At 46.9% G+C, this 14,723-nt stretch overlaps 1 protein-coding gene across 3 annotated transcripts in view; it reads right to left on the reverse strand.

The window, feature by feature from the left end:
• LOC120829387 (plexin-A1) overlaps positions 1 to 14,723 on the reverse strand; it is a 181,092-nt gene that overhangs the window by 158,519 nt on the left and 7,850 nt on the right. The window contains exon 1 of one of the 3 annotated variants that reach the window (XM_078085493.1): positions 6,724 to 6,972. The exons of the other annotated variants lie outside the window; for them this stretch is intronic. The gene's annotated coding sequence lies outside the window, so the exon portion shown is untranslated. Of the gene's footprint in view, positions 1 to 6,723; positions 6,973 to 14,723 lie in introns of those variants that run through there. 3 annotated transcript variants of the gene reach the window in all.

Raw genomic sequence — 14,723 nt, forward strand, 5'->3', positions numbered from 1 at the left:
ACTAATACTGCAGACAGTAGTCGACTCACACCCTCCCCGCCTGGCTCCTAACAGATAGACAGAGAGGAGACGAGGACGGAACTTGAAATAAGAACTAAGAAGAAACAAAAATATAGGAAAGACTTTTGAATCAGCATTGTCTCATTTGGTACCAATCAACACCAGACAGGTTTCATTACGTGCCATTTTCCTGATAACTTGGCAGACGTCACCTCTCAACTGCTTCGCTTGAATATGTAAAGCAAATAGGATTCAATAGAAGCCTTTCATGAGGTCTTTGATGTCATTAACTCTGAGCAGATGACTCTCCTAAATGAGACTCCTACTAAAACGCACGGCGTTTGCTCATTTCAAACACACGTTAATGAGGGTACCCAAGAGCGCTGCTCGCGTCAGCCTCCTCCTGTGGGCACGCTGTCTGCTGACTTATAGAACGATAGGCTAGCTAGCTAGCTAGCGAGGTATCTCGCCTTGCTTCAAAGCGTTAAGCAAAGGGACCTTTGAGGGACCAGCAGCTCATCACCAGCTCATTTTCTGTGACGCGCAGCGTTACTTTAGCAAGTTAGCAAGTTAGCTAACGTGCATTCTTTATTGCTACACTGGTTCCAGTCAAGCGGAAGGTAGCTAGCCCATCAAAATGGCCACCGCTCAAACCCAGTCTACTGCAAGAGTTTGAATTGGAACGTCCCCTTCTGCTCCTTTTTACTAAATCTTAAATTAGACTGCAAATGAAGCACCAGCAGACCTTTCGTTTTAATTCCTTCCATTTGTGAGGTTAGTTGCTCATTTTAAACCCGTACCAGGTTTCAACTGGCAAAGGATGATCTCGTTTAATTGCATTTTGTGATGTTCTATCTTTTATGCAAAAATAATTGGACCAACAGAAGACAACATGCCACATCGTCTAAATTAATTGGACCCCTCGCCTCTACTTGTGTTCGAATCGAATGGAATAAAATCGGTGTGACGATGAAGGAATAAAAGGAATGTGGCTTGGCCTGTGTGCGTGTGTGTGTCTGGGTGTGTGTGCTATGCAGTGGGGACACAGTGGTTCATTTACAGTCGCACTCTACAACCGACACAGAGACAGCTGCATTCAAACACACACACACACACACACACACACACACACACACACACACACACACACACACACACACACACACACACACACACACACACACACACACACACACACACACACACAGTTAATGACTGTCATTCAACATTAAAGAATGCCTCTTGGCTAAAAGACTGACAGATACAGAGTTTTTTTTGCCAATATTAATAACAATAACAAGCATTAGCAGGAAGACAATACAAAGACTCACACAAATGCAGACGGAAAGGCGCACACATATACAGTATGTAGGGACAGATTCACACACATTAGCTCTCCGACAGGTGCCGACGGAGCAGCGGTCCCGAGTGCCTGAGCCCTAATCATCCTTAATCTGAGTCTCCTGTGCTCCCCACCCGTCTCCGAGCTCTCTGGAGTGGAGGGATTTAGGGATTTCTAAGATAAAGCAAGAACCCTAACAAACCGCGGCACGCTTGTTTTCGCACCCTGCAGACGGACAAATCCCACAAGGTCACGTCTTGTTATATTTTTGGTGATTTTCATTTGTCTGCCTTCTCTGTGAGTGGTTTGGCGCCCCTCGCCGGGCCCGACGCGCTCCCGTCGCGGCGCTGGCTCTGAATTCTACACATGTAGGTGGAGAGAAGGCGGCAATGATTGCAGCGATGGAGTGAGAGTTTTCCTAATTGAGGGGAAAAAGTGAGTCATGCCTCTCACTCAAAACACTTTATTAAACGGCGTTAAGTGGCCGGAGCAACGCGACGCCTCGGAGAGCGTAATCCTTGGTTTTAATAACTTATTTTGAAGAATTGAATCTGACCCCATAATAGTGTACTATTAGTCAGAATACTGCTGCTGCTTGCTTTACAATAGTGTACTAACGGTAGGTTTTTCACACTCAAGTGAAACCAGTTGGTGCCATTGGTCCTGTTTAGGAATCTCTGCATCTCTATTGTGTGGTAAGCCACGAGAGTGCCAAAGCACTCCAAAACACCTCGCCACTACAAAATAAAACTCTGTAAAAGCTGTATCCGAGTTGTTGAAAAGCTTTATCTGCAGAAATGTCAACGACAACTTTAATCTATCGATGTAATGGTGAGTGTGTTGTCACCTCTTTGTTGCTACGAACGAGCGAGATCAACCTGGTACCTGAATGGGTGTGTTAGTGTGTGTGAGTGAGTGAGTGAGGGTTCTCTGACAGCTTTTCCAGTATATGCTCCTGTAGAGCAACTACTCTTACACTCGTGGAAATAAACAATTGTACGCGACATGTCTCTTCACTGCCAGCCGAGGACAACGGTGAAGTTGGCAGTGAGGGGAGCCGTCATGTAAATGGCATCCAAAACTCCAAAGAGTGTCTCCTCGGTTGAAGGAACAGTACAGCACTTTACTAGACGTGCACATCTTCTGTCTCGCCAAGAGTGTGGTTCAGAAGGCCGATACCTCGCTCACGCTTTGACAAATGTGAAGCAAAGACGGGAGGGATCAATCAGCTTGGTGTGGCATGAAGACGACTTCTTCTCAATAACGCCAACGCATGCTGTCCCCCGCCGGGACAACAGTCTCCTTTATATACAGAGACATCTTCTTACCACAAATGGACATGTGAACATACATTAATTGTCCCACAGGGGTGAACGCTAGTTTACAGGTGCTGAGAGCAGGATTGTGTGAGATAGCGAGACAGAAAGACAGACAGACAGACAGACAGGGACTGATTTCAGACACGCCTTAAAATAAAAGAAGAGGATAGAAATCTCCCTGCAGTTGCATTATTCTCACACTGTCTTTTGCATTGCAGTGGAGTGTGTGTGTGTGTGTGTGTGTGCCCAGTCTCCTAAGAGGGGACCCTGCAGCTAGAGCCATTTAGAGGAGCTTTAAGTGCTTGAATAGGCATAGAAACACAGTTCTTTATCAGGGAATTTGGCGTAGATAATTGAAGCTGGCTCACAACCAAAGATGAAAACATTTTGCAGTTTAAGGAAAATGAGAGCGAGAGAGAGCAGCAAAGGATGGAGAGATGGAGAGAAAGAGAAAAAAAATGACCAATTTATTCCAGGTCTGCAAGTAGAAAATCGCCACATTGGAAAACACAGCCAAAACACTGACACAAGGACACGAGAGGAGAGTTGCTGGTGTTGCTGATAGGTCTGTGCGGAGACAGATGGGAAACTGAGTGCATACTGTAGTTTCATATCTGGAGGCAAGAGGGACATCACCATCAATCTTGGATGAGAGACTCTGTACTCGTACCGCAACGGAAACCCGTTTCATTGTCACAGCGGCGCTGTGTCGGCGCCTGTGAACTGGGGCTGTTGGTACAAATGTTCATGCGCCGTCAAGGGTGCTTCTGCATGAGGCTAAGCGGAGCGGGGTTACAGATCCAGCCGTCTTTTAATTAGAGACCAAATGTGAAGTCTCAGAGCCGAGGGCCAGTCAACCCCTGGTGACGGGTTCAGTTTTACACGAGCAGATGCAGAGTTAGTGAGGCATTGACATGATTTTTGAGCGACTGCTATAGGTGACTTTCATTTCCTCCTGTAGGATTGAGGGAAAGCAAAACTCTCAACGTTGCTACAGTAGAGATATAGAATGATCATATTTATAATATTCATAATATTACTACTACTATTGCAACTACTACTACAGCTTCTACTACTACTTCTTCCAATGCTACTAATGCCGATTTCTAGTTCTTAAATCTGGTGGAAAGATGGCCGACTTTAAAAAGAATGAACGATGCCTCGGTGCGATTAGTTGTGAATCTGTGGACACACTTCTATCATCCACGTCGACTCGCTTTTTGCTAAATGAGATCCTCCAGGAGATGCGTCTCAAGCTGCCCCTCCCGTGCGAGCTCGCTCACTCTGGAATCAAACCCACGGTGTGCTGCTGCTCGGAGTGTCTCTCCGGGTTTAAATCTGACGCATACGGTAACATTCAAAAAGCCTGACTTCAACGCCGCCTACCCTTTCACCGTGCAGTGCAGTGGTCTGCTGAGCAGCATGTGGCTGTTCAGAATAATCTCTGAGGCGGATCCCGAGGACGCCGCCGTCCACGAGGCCGATCGACACCATCTATCTGCATATAATTACATGGCGCAACCTTGTATTATTACTTCATCACCTTATTACTTATAACACATTGTTATAATCATGTATTTCTAAACGTACGCTTATGCATACCTGACCTCCGCTTTTAGGCTTCGACAAAGAGACTTATTATTAATTGGACTGACATCTGTCCACAAGTGGCTTGCTCTGACTTTCATGAAGTGACGTCCAACGGAGCGAGAAGGTCCTCTCAGTGCGGCTCTGATCAGAGGCAGCGCACTTCAATCAGTTAAAGAGGTAAGAGCAGGTTGAAATAACTGTGGAGGCTGCAGATGATCACGGTAAAAGCCTTTTGGCTCTAAAGTAGAACTAAAACAGGGACAGAGATTAACAGCCATGAGCCAAACGCTGGCAAATTCTGTAATTGTCTCCTCCATCAGCCGCTCTGGCAGGTCACCAAAAGCCATGTGAAGGACCTCTGTAAAAAAATGTAAATAAAGCTGCTTGGTCAAATTGTCAACATAGTGGGTTGATACACACGCTGCACGATACACTTTCCTGCAGACTGAGAGGGACGTTTCTATTATGTGGATCTGTCCTGGTGGTCCTCGGGAAACACTTGCAGGTCTGTGGTTAACAGCCTAAAGGGATTTTATGGTTTTTACTAAAAAAATCTACCTCTCATGACTTCTTAAGCTTTCGTGTGTGTAAAACAGAAGGTTGCTAACAAGGGGCTAAATGAGGCTACAAACATCATCTCCACAATACCGGCTCTGTAGCCGAGCACGCGTCTCTGACAACAAAAACAAATTGCATTCTCACACCGCTGCTTCAAATGTAGCAGCTCGGTCGGCGGCACTAAGCCTGTGAACCCCTGCAGCGACAGTCCTGCACGTGTCAGTGACGTCCCAGTCCAGAGCGTTACGGGCCCCTTTCAAAATAAAGGTCGCGCTTCAGAGGACGTTGATGGTTTAGGCCAGCGCCAACCCCGCCCCCCCACCCGTGTAACCTCTTGCTCAATTGTGTGCTATTATTATGCTTCTAATCCACTTTTCAAAGCTTTTCAACGTGTTAACTGCTGGATGTCTTTGGCTTGGCGTACTTTTCGACACGCACACCACACAGGAGCTAACGCTCTTTCTGCTGCCGACGTCGCGGATGCCAAGCACACGGAGGAGGAATATCACACTCGATTAGACGCTGCCACTTGAATCCGCCAGTCGCGCACCTACGCAGACCCACACCTACACGCATGGCATCACCAGGACATATGCATACCTTAGGGGGAGAGGACGCGCTCCAAGCCGAAGCTGCCTCCATCTGAGAGCGAGGCGGTGTGTGTGTGTGTGTGTGTGCGTGTGTGTGTCATCTATCCATATGTCATCTCTCCCCTGATGTGACCTTTACGCACAGATATTTTCTTCCTGCCGTGAAAGCAACACTGCTAACACAATTACACTGAGCTAATGAACAGAGGACCCGGAGTGGTGCACTAACAGACAGACACACACACACACACACGTTTCCTCCATGCATATCAATCTTCTTGTAAAGGCTACATTTGCATCTTTAATATAAATGAAAGTGCTTATTAAAGAGCACACAGCAGTTTGGATGGAATGGAGGAAGAGCTTGTCTCAATCCGCAGCGTTTAACCCCCACGTACTCCCCCTCTCGTCTATTAAATCCAACCTTCTTTTCTCCTCACGGGGGCCGGAGCAGTAAAAAAACACTTGGCTCATATGGTTGTTGAAATGAATGCGAGGGGACGTCTTCAAAATTGCTTCGTTTGAAAGCAGAGCAGTCCAAAAAAAAACAAATAATCAATTTGCACTCAACAACATGGAGAAAATCAGTGGATGTTTGTTGCTTTTTCTTAATAAATGACTGAAACAATATCCAATTGTTGTTCAGCCATCAATTAATCCACTAAAGCACTAATCATGCTGCTTGTTAGCGGAGTGTTTTAGTAATCAGCGCTGTGCAGACAAGGCTGTTCTGGAGGCTTTAGGAGAAAATCTTCAGTGTGAAAATGCTCACATTAAGATGCTGAATATTGGCGGCAGCTTTTTCTTTTTTTCAAGTATCAATATTTTCATTTAGTGAGCGTGTAGTGAGCGGTTGACTAATAACGATAATGCTGCCAAGAAGCATGTTTCACATTTTCTCAGTGGGAGCAAGAAGCGCGTAACGAGCAATGATCCCGCTGAGATCTTAAATTAGACTTTTGCACCGGTATGAATACAATTGTTTCATTGGTGGTCGTGCTAATATTTACTAAATTCTCTTGAGGGCTTTTCTGCAGTAATACACAATGAGAGCCATTCAAACACAAGACGTATTTCTTTAATCCAGCAACAAAGAAAATGCCCCTCTCTTGAATGATTGTTGTATGATGAGTGTCCAGAAGAGAACATTCTAACGTGCGCTCACTTCCTGTCATAATACATTCTAATGGTGGCTGTCAAAGTGGTCTAACCCACGGGGGTCCCTGGGGGGGTTCCAGGTTCTCTGCAACACAACAACTAAACTATAATTGAATTCTCCTGCACCGTTTCCATTTAGGAAATGCATGATGTCCTTCCTACTCACGTGTCACGCAGATTTCCCCATTTACCTCTCGGACACATCATTGGCTTCAGTCCCATTCGGCCCTGAATCAACAGCAGAGCTCTGCACCTCACGTGGTCCCGGGGACGAAATCCGCTCAACTGGAGCCTAATTTGTCTTCACACACCGTGCCGGGACATGAGAACGCTGAAGAATCTCTGCTACAATTCCTCTGCTTATCAAATGTGGTCCTAGATATCTGACATACGGTTACAGTCACAGAGGAACAGTGTGTGTGTGTGTGTGATGGGGGGGGTTTGTGAGGCGTTTCATTGGCGTGATTGCGATTGGACAGGATGCTGAGTCTGGTTCTGATTATCACGTCTCTGAACCGACAGCATTCCAGCGCTGCTTTAGGGCCGCGGCCTCATGGGTGGAGGGGGGGAGGGGGTGTTTTACCACGCACACGTGCTCCTCTCATCATACGGTGCTTTATTTGACGGAACAAAGGAGGAACTGATGTTTGCGCGCAGATGACGGTTAACTCGGCTTGCACATGATCCAGCCCCGAAGACCCCGCCGCTGCTGGCAACCATCAGCATCGCAGAGGAGACTTTGATTGCAGAGCTGAAACCCTCCAAGCTGCAGGGCTGCTGCTGCTCTGCAGCTGAACCCGACCTCTGACCTCCCTCTGGGCAAGGGAGAGGAAAATTTCCCTACCAGGAGTATCACTAAGGCTTTATTACAGCGCAGTGGCATGTGGGTCGGCCAAATGAATGAGAGACATTGAGTTTGAGATTGTAAAGTGAAAGTATGTACAAGTTGATAATCTATAATCCTCGGCCTCTTCAAAAAGACAGGAATGGGAATTGTGTGTCTGATAAGGAGTCTAGTTGAAGCCAAAAGGAAGGATGCTTTTTACCTTTCCACCCGATGAGATATTAAAAAATGATTTTTTTTGGGCAGTTTGTTTGGGCCAGCCGGACAGCTGTTGAGTCAACAGTCATGCTGGTTAAGAAACCAACTGGGAAGAAGGGTCCCAGTCCACTTCCAGATGGAAAGTTCAAAGCTCCCACAAGGAACTGACCACCACAACCGACTTGGTGTCAGTTGGCGGGAGTGTTTTTCGAGCACTGGAGTACATTTAGAAAACTACTACTCTTTAACGGTGGAGATTTTCAATCGGGACAAGTGGAATGAACCTGACACAGCAAAGCCACAAAACTACTGGGAGGAGAGCGTAGTTCACCTTTGGGCCGCAGTAATAAACAAATAATGGCCTATGAACACAGCTACTCATACTCACACACACACACACCTACACCTGAAAGAAAGGCTTCCTCACACCATTCACTCTCACAAACACACTCTAGAATAACTCTGCTATAGCATAAGGACTGCAAATTAATCAATTAATCAAAACATTACATCTCTGAACACAGTGTTAGGTCGCTCTCGTTAACGCAACATCCTTAACCCGAGACCCCGCAGCCTCCCCGACTGTATGCGGAACCACTTGAAGGCTTGTTGCATTTTCTGAAACACCGCAATAGATGTTCCTTATTCGCTTTTGTTAACCTTAAAGCCATATTTCAGCACGATGTGGAGCTCTGGCGCAGATTTTGGCGGGCACACGCCCACGAGGGTCCATGGATAATCAGCGGCACATGTTAGCTGTCCTGGTTGAGAGTGCTGATGTATTGGAACGCACCATCGCTTTGCTTTTCTTTCGGCGTCGAGAATCATAATTCAAGTGGGTTCAGCAAAAAGAAAAGTACTTTGGGCTGAGTCATTCAGTTTAGTTTGGCATTGCTGCCGTTTCTGGCCCATGATGGAATATTATAATAATAGGTTGTATGTGATGGACAAAAACAAAATACAAACAGTGGACTTCTAATTGCAGAATGGAAGGAAAATAACAAAATGTATAACATGAAATATCTATTGAAATGAATGAGGAAAAAGTGGGTAGATGAGGACCATCTTCCTCAAACAAAAACAGCTTTATAGAAGAAATTCTAGCTGTAAGAAGATATGGATAAAGAGGATGAGTGAAGGCAAACACACACACTCCTTGACCCGGCTCAAGTTGCACGGTCGGTGTGGCTGCTGCCCAGCGCACGCCGGAGAAGGAAAATACTGTTGCACGGCGCGACCTCAGCGCCGCTCGTATCATCGAGCCGGAGCCGCAGGCCTGCTGCTGCTGGATAAATATCCAGTCGGACTGCGTTGCAGCTGATACTGCTGTTAAGCTGTTTTTGGCAGCGGGCATGTGGAGGGGACACCCCTCGGTCTGGGGGTCACAGGGGGCGTGAGAGCACAGGCGGGCCTGGATGGGAGAGACGGAAGGGACGAAGACGGGAGAGGTTAGGAACACACGGCGCGTCCCCCTTAACCCGGGAGGCACGACCCCTCAGAGGGGGTCTTCAGACGAGTTTGCCAGGTTGCAAACAGCAGAGTCCCCAGCGACAAGCGCCTCAGCTCTCGGCCATAGGGCCATCATGGCTACGGGCGCAATTCTCCCCATCATTTTCCTGTAATCTCTCCTGACACAACCGAATACAGGCATGACAATAACACTAACCTACATGAGACGATCAAACTGCTCTCTTCTACAGGAATGACCACGTTTGTTTACTCACATCGCGTCACACTGTTTTCAGCAGGAAAACAGGTTTCAAATATGTGGCCACGTGTCACCAACCGCTTTCCGCGCGTCGTCTTAGTGTCTCAGCTGCGGAGGTTTGTCAAAACGTCGCTCTCCAAACATAATACATTATCTGATCCGTCTAAATTAACATCATTTTTATGGAGAGACTGCATGTGACGGCAGCGCCAGCCTGCGGGTTAAAAACTCTATAATGAGCAGCATTTCATGGAGTACAACTCACCCACTGAGTCAAGCTCCCAACTGTACAAAGCCAAATGTTATGACTCATCGCTTTGTACAAGCAGCAGACTGTCAGCGGATTTTAATTAAGCAAAGATGCGTCTTCATAAGCTGTCGCAAAAGAGGCAGAATTTGACTTTGCCGAGCTTCAAATACGGCGCCGACTTTTCCGGGCTGAGTTCACTGCGAAAACCAGGAGGAGCAGCTCATGAAGTGCTGTTGTTACCAAGGTGACCAGTTATCATAGCTGGCCTTCCAAGTCCAAACGAGAGCCATAAAGCACACATAATGGAGGACAGCAAGTTTAGCCGACCTGCTAGATTTCCTTGACCATGAATGCCCGGTCATTTCTCATATCCAAACAAGACATCTGCCGGTTATCGACGCTCAGAAAACCAAAGGGTTTGTAAGTCAGACTTCTCCAATAAGAATATGTCTCTGCCTTTTCTATTTCTTTTACTTGCCAGGACTTCTTGGCACAGACGGCGCATATTGCACATTTTTTTCAAACGTTATATCCGTTGCCTTTGCCAGTGTTAACAGAAGTGATGCTTCCATCAAGAGCCTCACGTCCCAAATTTAAAGTCGTTTGGAGCGTTTTCAGTCAACTCATGATACACTTTTCTTCTTGCTGCAACCTGGCAAAGACCAAATGTCTTCTCACAGTCTCCATTTGTTTATTCGAGCAGAAGCTCATTTAATACTTCGCAGGGCACGAGAGGACTATTTACACACTCAATGGCACCTCTTTTTTTCGTTGTCTTGATTGAATGGCTCAGCTTCTACCTAAATACAGTCCTGACAGCCAGGCCAGTATTTTGGACTAAAGGGAAATGCAGGAATGATAAGAAGTACGGATTCCCACTTTTGAGCATAAGACAAATTTGTTGTTGTCTTCCCTTAACTCAAAAAGGTGTAACAAACCAAAACCAGGAGCATCCGTCCAAAAAGACTCCTCCTTAAAGCGCAAGAGACTTGGGAAGAGAGAGAAACACCAGCACAGCTCATGTGATGCATACTAATCCCGCCTGTGTTTGTGTTTGCGTGAAAGAGATGGAGAGCTCCAAAGATTGTGAAAACAAGTTCCATTTACGGTGATAAAATCTGTTAATCTGGCTGAGCCGGCCCCTCTTCGTGTATCAGCCGCATTCATTTCCCTAAAGGACCTCTGGAGTGGGGCAACGCTTGGGCTGTGCGTCTCGCTCACACAGAGAACCAGATGTTTGAACGGCTCGCTGCATTCGGCGCTGACGCTGACGCTGACGCGACCCTTTTCGTCGGCGGGCCGACGTTTCAACGTAAACAAGACGCCGGCAGACATAAATGTACAGGCATTATCAACGCGCAGACGTCAAGCATTGGGCTGCTGGCGGCGGTATTAGTGTCCATGTCTATCTGCGCTGCGGACGGGGAAGTGACTCCATGTGTGTTTGGAAACGCGTCCAGAAGAAGCTGTCAGAACTCAATCAACATAAAACATGTGCACATGTATGAGGAAGGCCACCTTGGGCAAAAGGCTTAAATGGACACGTGTGTGTGTGTCTCCGTGTGAGGGTACTGAGCCCCGTGCTCTGGACCCCGTACAGCTTGGTTTTTCCAGCCCGCAAATGTGGAAAAAATGCACTCTCACTCCAAGCGTGCAGCGCCAGAGAACACTGAACCGGGAACCAACACGTAGTCCAAATCCACAACTCCATCAGCCATGTTCCAGCTTAGCCTGGCACGGCTCGGTTCGGTTCCCCTTCGGCGGAATGAAATGGATTCCAGATCAACAGCTGCACATAATTCCAAATCCACTCATTGGGCTTGGGCGGAGGCAGATCTGCAGACGTACGAGGGGTGACGTCGCTGATTAAACCAGACCTGATTGGTAATAAAAAGCCCTATTGTCTGCCTCTTAATCCACTTGAGCCGCTCTAGTGTCTCCCCTTCATAACGGCAGGCTGATCATTCACTCTTGTAAGCAGTAATGTTGTACAATGACAGTGTATATTTTCGCACACATGTCCGTCGACGCTCAGTTGAAACCGCGATTACAATCTAACGCGTCGGAGCCTTGATTTTTGGTGCATGTGTGCTCGCACAGCTGTGATAGTTTACAGTGGAACAGTGTGAAGGGTGGATCTAATCATAGGGGCTGGAATGCGACCCCTCACCCCCCAGCCAATGGCCCTCTGCAGCCGCTGCAGCCGCCTTATCTGATTGGTCTGTCTAGCGCGATAATCACTTCCAGATTCGGAGCGAGGCCGCCAAAACCTGGAGGTACGCGGGGGAGCTGCTGGAAAGCACGAGTGCTGCAGAATCCAGGAGTGCTGTGTTGTGGAGAAATCTTGTTGAATGTCTTTTTAGGATGACAGGACTCAATGATCATTTCACACCAATAAAGTCGTACCATTCCATGATGCAATGAATCTTTAAAGTGCGATGCGATGCGCTTCCTCCCTCACACGCCTCGGACTGGCTTCTTCTCCCAAGCAGAGGCAGCGTTCATCATGGGCAGCCTGGTCTCTCCCTCTGCCACCGTGGGGCTGGCAAAATCATCAGCCCCCCCCCTCAGACAAAGCTTGGAATACGTGTGCACAGCATCGCTTTCACCAAATCACACACATTATCTTTACACAGGAGAGTATATGTGATCCTCTTTAGATAACTAATGCACTAAATAACCTCATACGTATTTGCTTCCATTCCCAGCAACCATTGAGATCTTTTTTTCCCCCAAAGACTTAAATTGGAAGATAATTGTCTTTTTAAAAATATGATCAACTTACAACTTAGTACAAATGTGTGAATAGCGCTTATCAAAAGGTTAAATCAAGACCCTTTTCTTCATACATCCATGCAACTGATGGGAAATTGCAGTCCAAAACAATAAGGACTGCAATAAAATGAAACCTGAGATATTAAGATGCAGGTGACTTGAGTTGAGGATGTGCTTAAAACGTTTAAAAAAAACCCCTATAAAATACTTTTGGAACTAAACAAACTTCACAACTTGATACCTTGTCCTTTCAAAGAGGAAGCGTGCTCCGTATGCATGACAGAGGTTACCATTGTCTTTTCTTTCTTGCGATCAAAAGAAGGGATCACGGCTTGATCGCTGAATACAAAAACTTCTAGCGAGCCACAAGGAAGCCAAATACATGGGATTTGTTAACAAGTAACAACTAACCCTTCACCCGGAATAACAATGCGTGTGTTCCCGTCAGTGCCATTGGCCGTTGAACTCGTGCTAACTTGTGCTGAAAAGGAAGACGTACAAGTCTTCAATTTGTGACAAGAGGGAGTTTCCTTTCCCCGTGCAACAGGAGACTCAACAGCACCGGCGTATCGAGTTCTGACGATGAACTGATGACGAACTGGAGCTTTGCCCGTCGTTCCTGCACTATGTTACAGCCCAAGTAGCCGCTACGTCGCTCTCCACGAGCACACACTCCCTATTTCTCACCGTGCTTTTTTGGGGCGGAGGGAGGGTGTCCCTGGTTCTAAGCATCAGCATGTGGAGAAAACCCCGTCAGTAATCCCCTACTGCTCAGCTCTGGAACTGCCTGACTGCCCCATAGTAGCTGTAGCTGTAGCTCGCGCGCACGCACGCACGCGCGCGCGCGCGCGCGCACGCACGCACGCACGCACGCACGCACGCACGCACGCACGCACACACACACACACACACACACACACACACACACACACACACACACACACACACACACACACACACACACACACACACACACACACACACACACACACACACACACACACACACACACACACACACACACACACACACACACACACACACACATATTCAAAAAACCTAGAAATACAAACACATCCACAAGCACAAATACACACACATACATGCATGACATGTATATGTGTCATGTGCTTCCTGTGGGTAATTTGCTCTCTCTCTCTCTCTCACACACACACACACTCCAGTGTGTGAGAGAGAAATGACGCTCTTTATTGCTCCCTGCGGTTTAACCCTTTCTAATCCCTCCTGAGTGGCGGAGCTTTACGGTCAATTCACACTCTTTAATGCTTTTTATTCTCTCTCTCTGTAGCCTCAAGAGTAATCCCCACAGCAGCTGTGGCAACGCATCAAGCGCGTGGAAGCACAGAGAAAACAACGTACACACACTGATACACGACGCGGTCGTAAAATACTGAGGGGCTAATGTGAAATGACAACTTGTCGTCACCTACATAACGTGTGCGCCTAAAAGCCAACGAAAGTCGACGTTCCTCGGGACGCGTAGCCTCGCTCCCGGGTGAAAGGAACGTTTTCCCTTGACGTCTTCCTTTGCTCCGTAGAGCGGCCGCGTCATTGTTTGCAGCGTAGCGCCGCCGGCCGAGCTGCCGGACTGGACCACGTGGGAGGTTGTCCAAATCCAACCAGCTTCTTCTTCTTCAGGAAGTTGTTTCTCATTTATTTCACAGAAGCCAACAAACGCATCAAATATAACTTTTATATTACCTCCTTTAAACCTGCATGGCTCCTTCACCAATGTTGCCAACGGCAACGTACAGGTCGGTGTATTGCGTTGTTAAAAGAAGACAATAGTAGGAAGGCAATCGCATGTTTACATAACGCTACATTCTTTTGTACCAGAGGTGGATATGGGCAGTTTCAGCTTCCTGATTAAACTAAATCAATTCATTAATTTCATAATTTGACCACAATTGGACCACATTATTCATCCATAATTAAGAAAAATCTAAAATAAAAGGAAACCCATACTTGCAGTTTAATTAAATGTAGGTAAAAGAGACCAGGAGCCGCAGACTGGACGGAAGAAATGTACTTCTCTATCGGAGGACTCCTGTCAAACACACACAGAAACACACGTGTTCAGGTATGCATGAACAGAGTTTATAATAGGAATTCACTGAAGAAGAAACATGGAGTTGAATTCCTCCCGGAGTACACAGGGAAGCCAGTCAACTACATCGGCACACAGGAAAATGAAATGTTGTGTTCAACAGCCACATAAACTGTTCAGTTTCCTCGGTTTCACAAGAGGAAAGAATTTGAAACCGTGCGTGGAGAGGCGAGGCATGAAACACACACACACACACACACAGACACACACACGCTCAATAACAAACCCCTCAGCTACACACAAAAACAGGCCGACTCAAACAT

This window comes from Gasterosteus aculeatus, chromosome 2 (assembly GCF_964276395.1).
Source record: "Gasterosteus aculeatus chromosome 2, fGasAcu3.hap1.1, whole genome shotgun sequence".
Taxonomy (NCBI): Eukaryota; Metazoa; Chordata; class Actinopteri; order Perciformes; family Gasterosteidae; genus Gasterosteus; species Gasterosteus aculeatus.